The sequence below is a fragment of the Lithobates pipiens genome, unplaced genomic scaffold (assembly GCF_037356315.1).
Source record: "Lithobates pipiens isolate NorthernLeopardFrog02 unplaced genomic scaffold, aLitPip1_a1.2 Scaffold_19, whole genome shotgun sequence".
Classification (NCBI taxonomy): Eukaryota; Metazoa; Chordata; class Amphibia; order Anura; family Ranidae; genus Lithobates; species Lithobates pipiens.
In genome coordinates, this window is record NW_027507764.1 from 242,967,828 (window position 1) to 242,988,304 (window position 20,477).

Sequence of the window (20,477 nt, forward strand, 5' to 3'; positions counted from 1 at the left end):
CCTCATATGACGTCCGGTCAGGATTTTGAAACCACTTTGCCGCCGTCTTTTTGCTATAGGGCGGGCGGGCCATTGACATGCATCACAGTTGAACTTAGGAATGTGTCTTTGCAAAGCTAAACTAAATTAAAATCTTTTCTTTTTTTTTGCTTGGGGATTAGAAGTCTTGTCAGTTTTTGTGGGGTGTCAGCACCCCTGACAGGGTGCAGACACCTCCCACATTTTGCCATTTTTCCCTTTCAATTTATTCACTTCCTGTCCCATAGCCAAACAGGAAGTGAGAGTAAAACCCTACCAATGTCTTTCCTTGCGGACACACAGGTCAATCTAAATCGTTTCTCCATTAGATAAATTGCACTCTAGCATTTTATCTTAGCACTATATCTTGCCTGATATTTATGAATAAATAGTGTTTTTTTAAATAATGGATTACCTGCTAAATAAACGAGGTTATATCTCTATATATATACACAATCTGCCCTATATATCTATCTATAAATATGCTAAAAATATCTTTATTTAATTTCTTTATACAGTGCACGGGGCACCAGAACCTCTACCGTTATGTGATCTCTTGGCCACAGCACACCATATATATAAAAAATATCTGAAACCTTTATGTGAAATTATAGGTTCCAACACAGATTAACCACTTCAGGACCGCCGTATTGCCAATGTACGTCAACACAATGGCACAGGCAGGCACAATCACGTAGATGTACGTGCCTGCCTTCCAGCGGGTGGGGGGTCCGATCGGACCCCCTCCCGTTGGATACGACGGTCCGGTTCGCTCCAGGAGCGCTCCGTGATGAGCGGATGGCCGTTGGTTTTCGGCCACCCCCTCTGGATCGCTCCTGGCCAATGAGAAGCTTCCTCCCACTGTGTATTGTTTACACAGGAAGGAGGAAGTGATGTCATTCTCCTCGGGGCGGTCTTTTTGACCGGACTACGAGGAGAAGACTAATAGTAAGTGTGCACCAACACTACACTGACATGTAGGTACACACAGGCACACAAACCCCCCCCGATCGCCCCCGCCCCCCCCCCTCCCCCCCCAGTCACAGTGTCACTGATTGCATTGATCATTTCTTTACTGATAAATGCATTCAGTGTCAGTTGTGACAGTAAAAACTGTTAGGACAGTTAGTGTTAGGTCCAGGGTAGCCCCCTATCACCCCCCAATAAAGATTTAACCCCCTGATTGCCCCTAGAGTTAACCCTTTCACCCCCTTTTGCCAGTGTCACTAAGCGATCATTTTTCTGATCGCTGCATGTGTCGCTAGGTAGCTAGTTATTTTTTTAGGTTCACCGCCAGGTTTTTATATCGCTAGGTACCCCGATATACTACCCAATAATGGTTTTAACCCCCTGATTTCCGCTAGTTAACCCTTTCACCCCTTTTGCCAGTGTCACTAAGCGATCGTTTTTCTGATCGCTGCATTAGTGTCGCTACAGTCGCTAGGTAGCTAGTTCTTTTTTTAGGTTCACCGCCAGGTTTTTATAGCGCTAGGTACCCCGATATACTACCCAATAATGGTTTTAACCCCCTGATTGCCGCTAGTTAACCCTTTCACCCCCTTTTGCCAGTGTCACTAAGCGATAATTTTTCTGATCGCTGCATCAGTGTCGCTAGTGTCGCTAGGTAGCTAGTTATTTTTTTAGGTTCACCGCCAGGTTTTTATAGCGCTAGGTACCCCGATATACTACCCAATAATGGTTTTAACCCCCTGATTGCTGCTAGTTAACCCTTTCACCCCCTTTCACCAGCGATCACAGTATAAGTGTCACTGGTGACGCTGGTTAGCCAGTTAGTTATTTAGGTTCCCCGTCAGGTTTTTATATAGCGCCAGGGACCCCCATATACTACCTAATAAAAATTTGAACCCCCTGATTGCCCCTAGTTAACCCTTTCACCACTGATCACCGTATAAGTGTTACGGGTGACTCTGGTTAGTTTGTTTTTTATAGCATCAGGGCACCCACCATTTATTACCCAATAAAGGTTTAACCCCCTGATCACCCGGCGGGTGATATCAATTAGGTTTTAGGGTCAGGGTCTGTGTCGCCCCAGGCAGCGCTAGGTTAGTGCCAGTACCGCTAACACCCACACGCAAAGCATACACCTCCCGTAGTGCTATAGAATCTGAACAGATCAATATCTGATCTGATCAGATCTATACTAGCGTCCCCAGCAGTTTAGGGTTCCAAAAAAACGCATTGTTAGCGGGATCAGCCCAGATACCTGCTAGCACCTGCGTTTTGCCCCTCTGCCCAGCCCACCCAAGTGCAGTATCGATCGATCACTGTCACTTACAAAACACTAAACACATAACTGCAGCGATCGCAGAGTCAGGCCTGATCCCTGCCATCGCTAACAGGTTTTTTGGTAGCATTTTATATTTAAATCCGGAAGGCAGTGCTTGGTTTTCAGGGTCCCGTACGTGGCTAGGCTCCCAAAAAGTCCCCCACATGTGGTATCCCCGTACTCGGGAGAAGCAGCAGAATTTATTTTGGGGTGTAATTTGACTTCTGCTCATAGCATGTGTGAGCAATATATCATTTAGTGACAACTTTGTGCAAAAAAAAAAAGTTTGTAATATTCCCGCAACTTTTGGCAAAATATAAAATATTCCATGGACTCAACATGCCTCTCAGTAAATAGTTTGGGGTGTCTACTTTCCAAAATGGGGTCATTTGGGGGGGTTTTGTGCTATTTTGGCATTTTATGGCCTTCGAAACTGTGATAGGTAGTGAGGAGTTACCGTATATACTCGAGTATAAGCCGAGATTTTCAGCCTCTTTTTTGAGGCTGAAAGTGCCCCCCTCGGCTTATACTCGAGTCATCGCTGTCTGCCTGCTCGATCAGCGTGTCGAGCAGACAGACAGCGGCCATTCTATAATTCAAAAGCCGCGCCTCCGGCTCCGCCTTCGCCTGTGATAGGCGGAACACTGAATTTCCCAGCAGCCTGTGTTCCGCCTATCACCGACATCGTCTCATCCTCGTACTACGGACGAGGATGAGACGATGTCCGTGATAGGCGGAACACAGGCTGCTGGGAAATTGTGTTCCGCCTATCACAGACAGGGAGGCGCGGCATTTGAACAGGGGAATGGGCGCCGACGAAGAGCGGTGATCCTGGGACGGGACCGGACGGAGGCTCGGCTCGGGACGGGACGGGACGGGACCGGACGGAGTCTCGGGACGGGACGGGACGGGACCGGACGGAGGCTCGGGACGGGACCGGACGGAGGCTCGGGACGGGACGGGACCGGACGGAGGCTCGGGACGGGACGGGACCGGACGGAGGCTCGGGACCGGACGGAGGCTCAGGACACAGGTAGGCTGGACACACAAGGCCACACACACACACACACACACACACACACACACACACACACACACACACACACACACGGATGGACACACACACACACAGGGATGGATGGATGGATGGACACACACACAGGGATGGATGGATGGATGGACACACACACAGGGATGGATGGATGGATGGACACACACACACACAGGGATGGATGGATGGATGGACACACACACAGGGATGGATGGATGGATGGATGGACACACACACACAGGGATGGATGGACACACACACACACAGGGATGGATGGATGGACACACACACAGGGATGGACAGGCATATCTCACCCTCGGCTTATACACGAGTCAATAGGTTTCCCAGTTTTTTGGGGGTAAATTGGGGGCCTCGGCTTATACTCGGGTCGGCCTATACTCGAGTATATACGGTAAATCAAAAATTTGCACCCTTAGAAATCCTGAAGGTGGTGATTGGTTTTCGGGGTGCCGTGCGCGACTAGACTCCCAAAAAGTCCCACACATGTGGTATCCCCGTACTCAGGAGAAGCAGCAGAATGTATTTTGGGGTGTCATTTCACATATGCCCATAGCATGTGTGAGCAATATATCATTTAGTGACAACTTTGTGCAAAAAAAAAAAAGTTTGTAATATTCCCGCAACTTGTGGCAAAATATAAAATATTCCATGGACTCAACATGCCTCTCAGTAAATAGCTTGGGGTGTCTACTTTCCAAAATGGGGTCATTTTGGGGGGTTTTGTGCTATTTTGGCATTTTATGGCCTTCGAAACTGTGATAGGTAGTGAGGAGTTAAATCAAAAATTTGCACCCTTAGAAATCCTGAAGGTGGTGATTGGTTTTCGGGGTGCCGTGCGCGATTAGACTCCCAAAAAGTCCCACACATGTGGTATCCCCATACTCGGGAGAAGTAGCGGAATATATTTTGGGGTGCAATTCCACATATAACCATGGCATGTGTGAGCAATATATCATTTAGTGACAACTTTTTGTAAAAAAATATTTTTTTTTTTTTTTGTCATTATTCAATCCCTTAGGACAAAAAAAATAAATATTCAATGGGCTCAACATACCCATCAGCAATTTCCTTGGGGTGTCTACTTTCCAAAATGGGGTCATTTGGGGGGGATTTGTACTGCCCTGCCATTTTAGCACCTCAAGAAATGAGATCGGCAGTCATAAATTAAATGCTGTGTAAATTCCAGAAAATGTACTCTAGTTTGTAGACGCTATAACTTTTGCGCAAACCAAAAAATATACGCTTATTGACATTTTTTTTACTAAAGACATGTGGCTGAATAAATTTTGCCCTCAATGTATGACTAAAATTTAGTTTATTCGATTTTTCTTATAACAAAAAGAAGAAAATATCTTTTTTTTTCAAAATTTTTGCTCTTTTTCCATTTATATCGCAAAAAAAAAAAATCGCAGAGGCAATCAAATACCATCAAAAGAAAGCTCTATTTGTGGGAAGAAAAGGACGCAAATTTCGTTTGGGTGCAATATTGCATGACCGCGCAATTACCAGTTAAAGCAGCGCAGTGCGAAATTGCAAAAAGACCTCTGGTCCTTAAGGTGTTTATTGGTCCGGAGCTGAAGTGGTTAAAGTCGCTTCACTAAATTAACCTTTGCTGTTCTAATTCTCTTGGGAAAATATTCCCCTTTTTTCACTCTTCCTTTTCCTTTTTGCTCCATTTTCCTTTGGGGCATTTCCACGAAGAAATGTAAGTAAATTCATTATAACATTAATACTACATGCACGAAATGCAAATGTCATATCCGTTCCCATATTGCCTCTCTACCCATGAGAATCCTCACAATTATCCCCCCCTCTCCCTTTTATTTTAATTTTTTTATTTTTTATTTTCCCCCTTTAGAGCATTTTAGCATTTTGATAGACTGTATAAATAAACATATATGTATTGTATAGATGATTATGTATGCAATGTTTTATGTTTTGGATTCTATTGATATACTGTATACATTTCTTTCTGTTTTTATATTATAGAATATTGCTAAAGCTCCTGAAGAAGCGCTATTCAAAAAAACGCGAAACATGTAGAGCACAAGAACATACTTAAGTTTCAATTATATATTTGATATCCTCTACATCTTGTATTATTGTACAAACTGCTAATCTTTGGATATGAATATGAATTATGTGTAGACTGTACAAATGTTGACAGGATATCAAATGGGACTTGATGTATATTTATAATTCCTTTCTTTTTTTAAATTTTGATTTTTAACTACAGTAATTTTATTTTTTTCTAAATAATAAATAATATTTTTGAATATATTGGTTGTTTTTACAACTCTTTCTCTTGCCTAAAAAGTCCAATTGAACCTACACTTTTCTTTGAGGTCTTTTGTGTGAAGGTTCCTCCATTTTTTTTTTCCCCTTCCCCAACTCCCTAAAAAAAAAAAAGAAAAAAAAAAAGGCAAATCCATTTTGCACTACAAGTGCACTTGGAAGTGCAGTTGTTGGATATCCGAAGGATACATGCAAGGAAAATAAAAAAAAACAGCATCTCTGCATCTACATGATTGGATGATGAAATCACCAGAGCTTCCCCTCAGATTTATAGCAAATACACTTGTATTGCAGAGTGGATTTGCCTTTAATAAACCCCAAAATACCTAATAATTTGGGGTGTACGCAACAAAGTGCTAGAGTGAAATTTGCCTAATGGCAAGATTAATTAGATTGACCTGTGTGTACCCAAGGAAAGACATTGGTAGGGTTTTACTCTCACTTCCTGTTTGGCTATGTGACAGGAAGTAAAGACAATTTTCAGAAAAGGGACACAAAACCCAACCTAAAAAAGACAAGCAGGGCTTATAACACTCACTTGGTTTCCCTCAAATGCCCACAATTAGAATAGGATTGTCTTGAGCTAGATTTTAGCTCAGTGCTCTAAATCAGTGCTTCTCAATCCTGTCCTCAAGTACCCCCAAAAGGCCATTTTGCAGGTTTTCCTTCATCTTGCCCAGGTTCTTTAAATCACAGCTTGGTATTTTGGACAGCTATTTTAGCTAAGATAAATTCCCACAACATGTCCTGTCAGGGGTAATTGAGGACTGAGGCTGAGAACCACTGTGCTAAAATGGAAAATTGAATATTTACCTCTCTGTAATTTTAGTTTCCTGGTGCCTATCCATGGCAGCATATGTACAATTATAATAATCTGAGACAGTAACAGAATATGGTTTTTAGGTCTGACCATTTTGCAGAGGAAATTAACAGGAGTTAAAAGGACTGCACCCACAAACGGACAGTCTCTTAAGGATTTAAACACTTATTAGTCACAACATCTTGAGGAAGATTTTGCAAAATAATGCAGCACAGTCAATTAAATCAAATTGAAACTAACAAACTACAAATGACACACATTGACATCACAAATATTTAAGGGCAAAATACCCCCCCCCCCCAAAAAAGAGATAAATAAACACACATAAAAAAAAACTTGCTCTAAAACACGTCTGTTTTGCAAAGACATAACAAACAAAATTCAAAGAGAAAATTCATGTGTTACAAACTCTATAAGGGGACACGGACGGACACAAACACACACACACACACACACACGCACGCGCGCGCAAACACACACACAGACAGAAAAAATCCAAGTGCTGTTCACACACCAAAAACAACCAAAGTCCCTGAGCATGCCCAGACTAACCCAAATGCAGCTAGCACAAAATAAGCCACCCCCCATCCAAAATTAAGCACATCATCCAGCATGTTACAAAATGACAGATGGGACAAACACCCCCCAGACAAAGAGCCTAACATGGGCAAAAGTTATACAACAAATACCATTGCTGTATATGGGAACTGACTTGTTAATTTTGCTAGTCCCCACTTGGCTGGCTTATCTTCTAGTTACTGGCCTTAAAATGGGTATGGGGGCCCAGGTCCCACCCTGAGGGACATATAATCCCAAAAACGAAAAAAAGGAGAACTGCCTTTAAAAATGCAAAATTGCTTAAAAGCTAGTAACTTGGGGGGGGGGGGGGTACTCTGCCTGTAAAATGGTGCATCTGTAGCATGTATCCATAATGCTGCTTCAAAGATATACGGCTTTAGAGAAAACGTAAAAAAATCTACATTGCAGCTGCAAGATTTTAACGCAAAAAAAAAAAAAAATAGCCTGCCCCCCCCAATACATTGATTGACAAATTGATCACATCTGATGTACTGGTGGCCTATCTCGCTTCTTGTGACCCGAACAAGCCAGGAAAGTACAAATACCCCCCAAATTACCCCTTTTTGGAAAGTAGACATTCCAAGTATTTAGTAAGAGGCATGGTGAGCTTTTTGATGTTGTCATTTTTTTCCCACAATTCTTTGCAAAATTAAGATTTTTCATTTTTTTTTTTCCACAAAATTGTCATTGTAATAGGTTATTTCTCTTACATGGCATGTGTATACCACAAATGACACCCCAAAAAAATTCTGCTACTCCTCCTGAGTATTACGATACCACATGTGTGGGACTTTTTCACAGCCTGGCCACATAGAGAGGCCCAACATGCAGGGAGCGCCATAAGGTGTTCTAGGAGCATAAATTACACATCTAACTTGTTGACTACCTATCACACTTTTGAAGGCCCTGGAGCACCAGGACAATAACATGTGACACTGATAACAGATGGCACTGATACGTGGCAATGATGACACTTATACGTGGCACTGATGACGGATGGCACTAATATGTGGCACTGATGACAGATGGCACTTATACGTGGCACTGATGACACGTGGCACTAATACGTGGCACTGATGACAGAAGGCACTAATACGTGGCACTAATATGTGGCACAGATGACAGATGACACTAATATGTGGCACTGATGACGCGTGACACTGATGACAGATGGCACTGATAAGTGCATTGATGACACGTGACACTGATAGGTGGCACTGATGACAAATGGCACTGATACATGGCACTGATGACAGATGGCACTAATATGTGGCACTGATGACAGATGGCACTATGTGGCACTGATGACACGTGGCACTGATGACAGATGACACTTATACATGGCACTGATGACAGATGGCACTGGGGACAAATGGCACTGACAACAGGTGGCACTAGGGACAGATAGCACTAACAGGTGGCACTGGGGACAGATAGCACTAACAGGTAGCACTGGGGCGGATGGCACTGGGGCGGATGGCACTGGGGCAGGATGGCACTTATTTTTTTTTTTTTTTTTTTTCCCACTTACGGCCGCTGCAGCCGTTCATCTCTCCCCTCTCACACGCTGTCTGTGTGAGGAGGGAGAGCGGCACTGAGAGATGATCTCTTATGTTTACATATGAGATCATCTCACATTGGACACGCGGATCGCGCTGTAAACGGCCGCTGTGATTGGCCGTTTACAGCGATCTGTGTTTGCCTGTCTCCGGGGGACACGGCAAACACAAAACTTCCCCGTTGCGCGCCCGTGGCGGTGCGCATTGTGGAAGTAAACATGGAAATGTCCTCACCCTGCACCTCTACTGATGGCGCACGGGTTTCAGAAATCACCCCCTGTGTGTCACTTTAAAATGTATTAGTTGCAATATAAAAGGTATTATAATTATGTTTTTTAATACTTGTTTCACTTAGTATGTGGGATACTTGAATAAATGGATACAAAGATAATTTCTAGTTATATATACAAGTTATTATGAAGGGTAAGAAAGTGTATTGTAACCTTGACATAAGATTGGCAGTCCCACATGTAGGGGAAGGTAGTCATCACCTATTACAATGACATTTAGAATTAGGCAATTGATGCCTGACACAACAGGTCAGCCTGTTTTTTTTTGGGGGGGAGGGTTTGTGTTTTTGTAAGCGCATAGAATGTTGGTTTAGTAAGATGTACTATCTTCAAAAACACCGCCATCTTTTCAACAATGATAAGATGTTCTAATCTGAGAAAAGTTGCTGAACACTATCCAAGGTACTTAGATAAATCACAGGCTGTTTACTTATATATGAAGAAACATCTGTCTTGGTTGTCCTAACTTATTTGTGAATGTGAGGATATATTGCTTCTTTTATATGAGTAAAAGACATAGCTATTGTATGTAAAACGTACAAACATTCTTGTATTTTCGCTTGATCACCATATAAATTATTTATTTATTTTTATACGATTATATAAAGGGATTTTTTTCTCAGAGAAAAGGGTGCAGGTGTGGCCCCTTCTCTAGGCCACACCTGTCTCCACCCCCTGTGCACCTCTATGACCGCCCCTTGTCTTCACCCCTACATACCTCCTAGCACCGCCCACTTTAGAGAACAGGTATAATTTGGGGGCTATTCAAGTGACGTATGGAATTTAATAAAAAGAAATGTAGTAAAATGCACAAAACACTAGCAATATCCACTATTTACCAAAGCAATCTCAGAGGCACTTTCAGATGATTTCAACTGGCCCATATCCAGCAAAGAGACACCCTCAGATCACTCAAGAGACAGCCAAATAACCAGCAAAGAGGCAGCCACATAACCAGCAAAGAAAAAGGCCCATATCCAGCAGAGACAGGCCCATATCCAGCAGAGACAGGCCCATAACCAGCAGAGAGACAGGCCCACAACCAGCAAAGAGACAGGCCCACAACCAGCAAAGAGACAGGTCCAAATCTAGCAAAGAGACAGGTCCAAATCTAGAAAAGGGACAGGCCCATATCCAGAAGGGCTGTCTCATTGGCTGAGACAGCACTGGAGCACCATTGGCTCCCACTGCTGTCAAAGTCAGTGAGCCAATGAGGAGAGGGGGGAGCCTAGCCACGGCTAGGTTTGGGTGCCCCCATAGCAAGCTGCTTGCTGTGGGGGCACGGAGTAGGAGGGAGGGGCCAGGAGCGCTGAAGAGGGATCCAAGAAGAGGAGGATCCAGGCTTCTCTGTGCAAAATCACTACACGGTGCAGGTAAGTATGACATGTTTGTTATTTTTAAACCAAAAAACAAGACTTTAGTATCACTTTAACCCCCTGGCGGTATTCCCGAGTGTGGCTCGGGGTGAGATTTCAGTACTATTAGCGGTAAACCTGGGATCGCATTGCTGGATCCTGGAAGAGGTTACTTACCTTGACCCCGGCATCCCATGATGTACTCCCGCTGTGTATGGCGGCCGGATCTTCCGCCCGATGCACTGTGTGCCCTGGCTTCCGTTCCCTCCAAGCGTAGCGCCGCAGGGGGTTGGAACCGGCGGCAAATTCAAACAGTATAAACACAAACACACTGATACATTGTAATCCTATTGGATTACATTACTAAATAAAATAAAATTGACCCTAGTTTGCCCCTCCAGTGCTTTATCCAGTGCCCTTGCATGCAGTTTTACTGTACTTTCTGTCTGGAAATTGCAGAGCGACCATGGCATTTAAAAAAGCACACCTCTACCTCAAAAGCGGCATATGACTTGGTTGAAAACAGCGACAGGCGATACAGAATCGCTTGCAGAGTTGAGCGATAGCGATTCATGGGGAAGTTCATCATCAGGTATGGAAAGCGATTTCAGCGGTGATCCTGCGACTGTACCCAGTGATGTGCGGAGTTGGTGCTCGATTGACTGCGGTACGGAGCACGCAGCACCCCCAGGATTCCTGTTTACTGGAGCACTCGGTATCAAAGTGGAGGTTCAAGATGACAACTCCTTGGCATACCTCCAACTCTTTTTGACCGATGAGGTTATAGAAAAAATTGTTACAGAGACAAATCGGTACCAGGAGCAACAAGATGCTATGCATCAGAGGTCTGCAAGGAGCAGAAAGTGGGAACCAGTGACCATAGAGGACATCTGGAAGTTTCTGGACCTCATAATTCTTCAGGGAGTGGTGGGGAAACCCCTGCAGAAATGGTATTGGACAACAAATTACTAGCTACTCCCTTTTTTGGCACGGCCCTGTCGGAGTAAAAATTTTCTCTGATAATGAAATATTTGCACTTTCAAAATAATGAAGAATTTGATGAGACTTCTCATCCAGCGCCAAAACTGAAAAAGATTTGGGAGGTATATCAAATTATTTGGAAAGATTTCCAGCAGACCTATGTACCAGATAGAGACATCAGTATCGACGATCTAATGGCCTACAAAGGAAGACTCCTGGATACAGTATATCACATCTAAGCCCACGTACACACGGTCGGAGATTTTGCCAACCAAATCCGTCGGATTTTGCCCGTCGGATTTAGTCCGACGGATTGTGTCCGAAAAACTGTTGCATACACACGGTCGGGCCAAGTTGGCGAAAAATCCGATCTTTCAGAACGTGATGACGTAATTTCGTTACGATGGGACTACATTCAGGCTAGTAGCCAATAGCTTTGATGTAGGAATTTGATCTGAGCATGCGTGGCACTTGGTCCGATCAAAATGCTCTACACATGATCGGATTAGGTCCGTCCGGCCCAGTTGGTCGGGAAATATTTCCAACATGTTGGAAAATTGGGTCGGACGGAGATTCGGACGGAATGAGTCCGATGCATACCACACACAGTCGGATTATCTGACGACACGGTCCGATAAGACTCATTCCGACAGATTCTCTGACCGTGTGTACAAGGGCTTAGAGAGCACAATTTGGTATAAAATCATTCATGCACTGATTACATATGGAATTTGGTCCTTTTCACCGGGAAAGGAACCAAATTCAATGAAAGATTCAGTAATTATGGAATGGCAACCGCTTCCGTTCTTACTTTGATTGAGCCATTGCTGAACCAGGGCTACTATGTAACCACAGATAATTTTTACACTTCTCCAAATCTCTATGAGTTTCTTCCACAGCACAAGAAGGATGCATATGGGACCGGTAGAGCTAACCGGCATGACATGCCGCCAACCTTTCGCAATAAAAAGCTCAAGGCAGGAGAAATATTAGCCTGGCAGAAAGGCAAAATGATGGCACTGAGATGGCACGACAAAAAATATGTGTACATATTATAGTAAAAAAAAAATATAAAATATAGTACAATTCACAACACCTCACTGTCATGGTACACACAAAAGGTGGAAAAGACATAATGAAACCACAAATCGTGATGGACTACAACAACACCAAGAGGAGGTGTTGACAGAGCTGACCAGACCATGACTTTTTATCCAGCCATGAGAAAGCAACAAAAAAATAAAAAATTACAAAAAAATCTTCAGGCATCTTCTTGAACAGTGCCTGTGGAATGCCTTCATTCTTCTTAAAAAAAAGAGTGACAAGCCTGTGGTTCATGCAGACTTAGTTTGGAAAGTTGCCAAACTTATATTTCTCAACCCCCAACATCAATGTCTGTAAATAGACCTGGTCGTGCTGCTGGTGTTGTGAACCTGGAATGCCTGACTGGTCGTCACTTTATGGACCATGTTCCACCAACGGAAAAGAAGTCAGCACCCACAAGGATGTGTGTGGTTTTCTGCTCTAAGCGTGACGACACTGGAAGGAAAATCAGAAAAGAAACCAGGTTCTACTGTCCTGACTGTGACGTCGGACTTGGTGCTGTACCATGTTTTAAAATTTTCCATACTCGGGACGTTTACTGAAGCAATATGACTACTAATATTGCACCCTTGTTTGGCCAAAAAAAAGTCAGTGTTTTTGATTATATTATTTACTAAAACGTATTGAATAAAAAAGTATTATTATTTGTTATTTTTTATAGTTATTTATTATATTATATTATAATTTATGATTTTGTGTTTCAAACTTTATCATACCCGAGATGTCTACTAGACTCTGGTTTGGACAGATTTAAGTGAGTTATTCCTAAAGCCCCGTACACACGAGAGGACTTATGTCCGACAGACTTCCGAAGGAGTCCTGCCGGAGTTCTGCTGGAGTTCCGACAGTTCTGATGGACTTTTCGACTGAGCGGACTTGGCCACACACAATCACACCAAACTCCGACGGATTCGAACGTGATGACGTACGACTGGACTCGAATAAGGAAGTTCATAGCCAGTAGCCAATAGCTGCCCGAGCGTCGGTTTTAGTCCGTCGGAATAGCATACAAACAAGCAAATTTTTCGAAGGGACCGGGTCCGGCGGAGTTCCGTCGGAAAAATTTGAAGCATGTTCCATTTCTAAAGTCCGTCAGACTTTTGCGAATCAAAAGTCCGTAGCAGCCCACACACGATCGAATAGTCTGACGGAATCAGTCCGTCGGACTTTGGATGTTGAAAAGTCCGCTCGTGTGTACGCGGCATAAGAATTACAGGCCTACAATATAAAACGCCAAATTTCCATGCAAAATAATGGTACCGCTTTCAGCACCTAAAATCTGAAATAATCATACCGCCAGGGAGGTTAAGAATATAGACTTGAAAAGATTTTTTTAAACAATTGTTTAGTGTCATTTTAACTACTTCAACCCCTTAGGGTCCAACTGCAGGTATCATCCTGGTATCAAAATGCTCAGCCAGCAATTGGCTTTCTCGTAGAAGTTATCCAAGCAGCAATACAGCAGCTCAAGGGCCCCCCCTGTGCAGCCACCCGCCACCTCCTTTACCAGGCTCTCTTGAGTGATTGAGAAGAAAGCATTTAGTACAGTTGCCTTCTCTGTCATCTGTAACCATCCTCTGTGTCATCTGTAACCATCCTCACATCAGCGTCTTTTATGTGGACAATGCGCTTTTTTACTGTTAATATATCTAAAAAATTCCCTAGGGATTTGATTACTCTCCTCTGCTATGTGTCTCTCTTAGTCTTTTTCAGCCACCCTGATTCCATTCTAATGCCTTGTACACAAGGTCGGAAAATTCAGATGGAAAAGGTCCAATCAAATTATATTGTCGGAAAATCTGATCGTGCGTGGGCTCTATCGGACTTTTTTCGTCGGAAATTCCGACTGAAAAAATTTGAGAGCAGGATCTCAAATTTTTTCCGACCAAAAAATCCGATCTGACTTTTTCCGATCATTTGTAGAGAATTCCGATCGGACAAAGTGCCACGCATGCTCAGATCAAATCACGAGACCAAAGCTATTGACTACTAGCCTCAATGTAGTCCCATCATAACGAACAAACATCATCACGCTCCAAACAATCAGAATTTCCGACAACTTTGTCTGACCGTGTATATGCAACACCAGTTTAGGACAAAATCCTTTGGAAAAAATCAGACATATTTTGTGGTCGGAACGTCCGACCGTGTGTACAAGGCATAACACTTCTTATTGCATTCCTTGCAGTGTTGGAATGCTGACAAAGAACACACAAAATATTTTTTAAAGGCCATTTTGTTCTTTTAAATAAGACTTTTTATGTTACAGTTTAGCCACCCAGGTTTAACCTTCACTCTTCTGTAGTCATTGCCCAATGGAATGCTCTGTGTAATACATTTGTCTAAAGCATTACCATTTTCTTATGTGTTCAATATTTTTAGAATTTAGTCCAAACTGATGTCTTGCAGTATTGAGTATTGCAGTGCAGAAAAGTTTGCTCATTTGTAACTTTTCTTGTGCTGCCCTCATGCCTCTTTTTCCTATGATAAACGCTAAATGTGATCATCCTGTGATTGCTAGATCCATTGTCGCGTATTGCCACATCTGAGATCAGACTTAGATTGTAATAAATCTAGCAATGCATTCTTTCTAGCCAAGATATTTAGGTAATGTAGTTTGACGCCATTCCACGGCATATTCAATTTTAAAGCAAGACATGTTAGCTATTTGTATTGTGTTTGTGTGCACTAAAATTAATTAAAGTGTATTTTTTCCTAAAAAATTTGTGTTTTAACCACTTGCTTACTGGCCACTTAAATCCCCCTCCTGTCCAGGCCAATTTTAAGCTTTCAGCGCTGTCGCACTTTGAATGACAATTGTGCGGTCATACAACACTGTACCCAAATGAAATATTTTGCATTTTTCCCCAGAAATAGAGCTTTCTTTATGCGGTTTTTTTTTGTTCAATTTTTTTTAAAAAGACCATTTTAAAAAATAAATAATTATATTTTGTTCTAAAATTTTGCAAACAGGTAATTTTTCTCTTTCATTGATGTACACTGATGAGGCTGCACTGATGGGCACCAATAGGGCGGCACAGAGGTGGCACTGATGGGTGGCACTGAAGGGCATTGATAGGTGGCATTGGTGGACACTGAGAAGTGGCACTAATAGGTGGCACTGATAGCTGGCAGTGATGGCACTGATGGTTGGCAGTGATGGGCACTTATAGGTTAAATTGAAAGGCAGCACTATTAGGTGGCACTGATTGGCCCCACTGGTGGGCACTGATAGGTGGCACTCATGGGCATTGATAGGTGGCAGTGGTGGGCACTGTGGGCAATAGCAGGTGGCACTTGCAGGCACAGAGGAGGGGGCAGATGTGCCTCCTTCCTCTTCAGGACCGATGTCCCTTGAGCATAAGCCAGTGATCAGCTTTTTTTTCTTCTTAAAAATCAAATAAATGGTGTTGCGCTACCTGCAAAGATTAAACTAAACTATGCTAAACTAAACTAAAATAAAGTGCCTTGTGCTTGAATATATATTACCAATAGTGCTAAGTAACAAACTACCAAGGGTGATGTCTCCTCCTATTAGGTGATGTCTCCTGTTAGGTGAGCTTTTTTTTCTTCTCACACTATCAGCGTGAGGAGAAAAAAAAGAAGATTACTGAGCTTTTGTTTACATGCGTAATCAGTTGTCATTGGCTGAGAGCTGATCACGTGGTAAGGAGTCGGGATCTGCCCCTTACTCAGATCGGTGATCACCTGAGTCTCGGTGATTCTGCGTTCACAGCGCGCGGTGCGCATGCCCTGCATGGGACACACGAGGAGCGTGCAAAGGGGAGGATGTCCTATGACGGCCTCCCAGAAATTCAGGTCCGGGCTGTGGCCGTCATTCGGCTATAGCGCGGACCTCAAGTGGTTAAAAATGACAATCCAAATATCGTGCAAAAAAAAAAAAGTTGCTACCATTTTATTTTCCAGGGTCTCTGCTTTCAAAAAATATATAATTTTTAGGGGTTCTAAGTTATTTTCCACCAAAAAAAAAATGCAGATTTTTTTTACATAGAAATGTTAGAATTGACCTGGAAGTAAAGAGTAAAAAAATAAAAAACAAAACAAAAACCTTGGCTCCAAAAAAGGGACAGCTATATTTCTCCTTTTTTGGAACGCTGTTCATCGTGATTGACGCTGGCTCTACACCAGGGGACATTTTTTAAAAAAAATTTTTGTTTATTTTAATAAAGAACATGTCAAAAATTGCCTCGTGTTTATTTACACTACACTTTTTTTATTGGTGAATAAGTAGGGATATTATGTACCCCATACTCATGAGGGGTGGGATCTGGGAAGCCCCCTGCCCAAAGACCTCCACACAACCACTGGCCAGGGTTGTGAGGAAAAGGCCCTTGTCTCCATTGTGATGATCATGCGCATGTCACTGTGCATTTTTTCATAGTTCAAAGGGGCCTTGAGTAAACAAGGGCTTGGGGTTTCAAACAAATGTATCTCCAACGTAGCAGTCAGATACTTCCTGGGTTACAGGCTGAGATACTCCTCATGTTTAGTATCCTTGGAGAAAAAATGCAATTCTAAACAATAATACAGTATCTCACAAAAGTGAGTACCCCCTCACATTTTTGTAAATATTTTATTATATAGTTTCATGTGACAACACTGAAGAAATGACACTTTGCTACAATGTAAAGTAGTTACACATTAATGGCTGCGTGTTGAGTTTTTTTTTGAGGGGACAGCAAATTTACACTGTTATACAAGCTGTACACTCACTACTTTATATTGTAGCAAAGTGTAATTTTTCTGTGTTGGCACATGAAAAGATATAATAAAATATTTACAAAAGTGTGAGGGGTGTATTCACTTTTGTGAGATACTGTATATCAGTTTCAAGAATGCAACCAGTACATATTAACCACTTAAGCTCCGGACCAATTTGCAGCCAAAGGACCAAGCCCCTTTTTGCGGTTTGGCACTGTGTCGCTTTAACTGACAATTGCGCGGTCGTGCGACGTGGCTCCCACAAAAAATTGGCATAATTTTTGTCCCACAAATAGAGCTTTCTTTTGGTGGTATTTGATCACCTCTGCGGTTTTTATTTTTTGTGCTATAAACAAAAATAGAGCGACAATTTAGAAAAAATTTCAATTTTTTTACTTTTTGCTATAATAAATATCCCCAAAAAATATATAAAAACATTTTCCTGAAAGGCTCCATGGCAGCATACGTGTGGGTAGCCCCGCCTCCACGATTACCCAATAGGACCCAACTCCCATAAATCTTTGCTCCTGGCTACTATCAGTGTTCCTTTTTTGTCCTCCCCAGTAGGACCAGATGGTTTCTTTCCTGGAAATAAAACTTCACGACGATCGATTGGCTGATTGACTGAGAATTTTTCCTCCGATAGGCCCTGACTGTTAAGCAGGGTATGGAGAGTATTTGCAGAGTAGCGCTGAAGAAAGGATTTCCTACCTGAGTGCGCACGGTCTGTGTCCCGTTGCTATGGGTGACCATTATCTGCTGGAGGTATGGCGTGTGTGTTCCAGTCCGTTCGGCCAGGTGATCGTTGGTGGAGTGGTGAGCCTTTTATCTATCCATGGCAGCATTGTATTTGTGTGTATTTCTTTTGTTTGTCTTGCGGTCTCCTCCATGCCGTTTGCGTTCGCTTCCGCGTTCCAGCAAACCTCTCTCCTACTTCCGGGTTATGCAGGCGTTCTGCGCATGTGCGAACCCGGTATGAGACCGAGGCTTGGTTCCCGCGCATGCGCGCGAGCGCCTCGCGTCTGACGTCGGCGATGACGTCACGGGCGCCAAATTTAAAAGGCTTTGGAAGCTGTCAGAACCCTGGGAATGTTTGCAGTGGTCGCAGCGACTTCCCGGGGCTGTCAGCGCGGCGGTTTAAGGTAAGAGCATGTCCCTTAGGCTGGGGAAATGCTTTTTAAAAAAAAAAAAAAAAAATGTGTGTTTTATTTTTCTCTTTGGTTGCAGTGTTTCTTAAACTGTGGGTTTATTGTGAATATGGACGCCTTACTGCCTCCTAGTGGCCAGCCCGCTCATGTTAGGTAGGTCTTTAGTATTTATGCTTTTTATATATTGGAGAGAGTGTTTGGCATAGGTAGGATTGACTGTTTATCCTTTTCTCTCTCTGTCTGTTTTACCCTTACAGCCCTTCTGGGTCTGATCCACAACCTATCACTTCTAGACGCAGTGGATCATCAAGATCACACCGCCATAAATCCTCCTCAAGATCTAGCCAGCATAGGTCAAGATCTGAACAGCATAATAAGAATTATTCTCACCCCCCTGCTGCTCACTCCAGCAAGCGTACGGAAAAATCATGCTGGGGGTGCAGGATGCCTGTTCCTTCGGACGTATCCTTATGCGATCATTGCTTCTCCAAAGCTGCAGATGAAAGGGATGATGCAGACCAGCGTTTGGAGTCAATAGTAAGACGGGTTGTGAAGGAGTCTCTGCAGGAGAGGGATGCTCTACAGCTGTGTGAATCCCCGTCAGAATTATTGGCTCCTCCACCTGGAGAGAACCCATTGCAGGAGACATGGGAATCCTCTCAGCCAAGCCGCCTATCTGCTCCCATCTCAGATAGTGAATCTGACTGTGAGGATCCTGGTTTAGGTTTTGACTATGGACTGGTGCCTTCATTGGTCAAAGCAGTGAGAGAGGCTCTGAAGTGGGAAGACCCTATTACTTCCCCACCAAAGCAGAGAAAGTTCTTTAAACAGCTCAATAAGGAGCGACAATTTTTTCCCTTCCTTTCAGAGTTGGGTGACATTATTACCGAGGAATGGAGCAAGGTGGATAAAAAGGGTTCCATGCAGTCAAAAATCCTGAAATTATATCCCTTTAAAGAAGAGGATGTGAAGCACCTGGAGTCAGCACCACTGGTGGATGCAGCACTCATGCGTTTGGTGAGATATGTAACCCTACCCTTAGAGGATACGGTATCCTTTAAAGATCCTTTGGAAAGGCGGATCGATTCAGACCTTAAGAGGATATATCTGACTTCTGGAATGGCTTGCAAACCAGTGCTTGCAATGGCAGCGGTATCCAAGGCCATAGAATCATGGGCTGACTCTGTAGAGGAATTCCTGAGGGGTATTTCTATTGAGTCAGCAAAAGACTCCTCTATTCAAGAAATCAGGATGGCGTCTGCCTTTTTGGGGGAGGCATCTATTGATGTTATCCGCCTGATATCTCGGGATATGTTAGCAGCAGTCTCAGCTCGCCGTGCGTTATGGCTCCGTCCATGGCTGGCGGATCCAGCATCCAAACAGGCCTGGTGCCGTATTCCCTTTGAGGGGTCATCTTTGTTTGGTAACAAGCTGGATACTGCCATATCCCGGGCTACAGGTGGGAAATCTGGGTTTCTTCCCCAGGACAGACGTCTTCAAAATCAAAGGCGTCCATTTCCTAGAAGACAAGGCCCTGATCGTGCCAGGGAGGCGCGGAGCTATAGACCTGGTCGAGAATTCTCAAGGTCATGGAGATCCAGGCAATCTTCTTTCAAAAATACCTCAAAAGGGGGTTCGTCCGGCAAGCAGGATTCCGCGAAATCCTTTTGAAATTGGGCCCGCTCAAACTTGTCAGGTGGGGGCTCGTCTTCTCCACTTCAGGCATGTTTGGGCGGCCTCAATTCGGGATTTTTGGACTGTAAAAACAATTTCCTCAGGTCACAAGTGGGGTTTTATCAGCACCCCAAAGCTAAGATTTATTCCCACAAATCTTCCAGAATCAAAAGAGAAGAAACAAGTTCTATTGACCTACGTGAACTCTTTACTGGATCAAGGCGCAGCCGTTCCCGTTCCAGAAGAAGAACGTGGAGAGGGCATGTATTCCCCTTTGTTTCTGGTTCAAAAGAAAAACGGCACATGGAGGCCGGTAATAGATTTGACCCATCTCAATTCCTTCATTCGCAAAGAGAAGTTCAAAATGGAATCTCTGCTTACCATCCAGCAGTCCGTGTATCTGGGGGACTGGATGATATCAGTCGATTTGAAGGACGCTTACTTCCATGTTCCCGTGGCAAAGGAGTTTCAACAATACCTCCGCTTTGCAGTAGGCATTCAACATCTTCAATTTACATGTCTTCCCTTTGGGTTAACAACGTCCCCACGGGTCTTCTCCAAAGTTCTTTTGGC

At 43.4% G+C, this 20,477-nt stretch overlaps 1 protein-coding gene and 1 long non-coding RNA gene across 10 annotated transcripts in view; one reads left to right on the plus strand and one right to left on the minus strand.

Annotated features, from left to right (window-relative positions):
- Nucleotides 1-5,602, plus strand: part of LOC143996668 (uncharacterized) — a 105,884-nt gene extending 100,282 nt beyond the window's left edge. The window contains exon 4 of the long non-coding RNA XR_013277580.1: nucleotides 5,367-5,602. This is a non-coding gene — a long non-coding RNA (uncharacterized LOC143996668). The remainder of the gene's footprint in view (nucleotides 1-5,366) is intronic.
- CTNND2 (catenin delta 2) overlaps nucleotides 1-20,477 on the minus strand; it is a 918,973-nt gene that overhangs the window by 489,413 nt on the left and 409,083 nt on the right. The window lies entirely within an intron of this gene.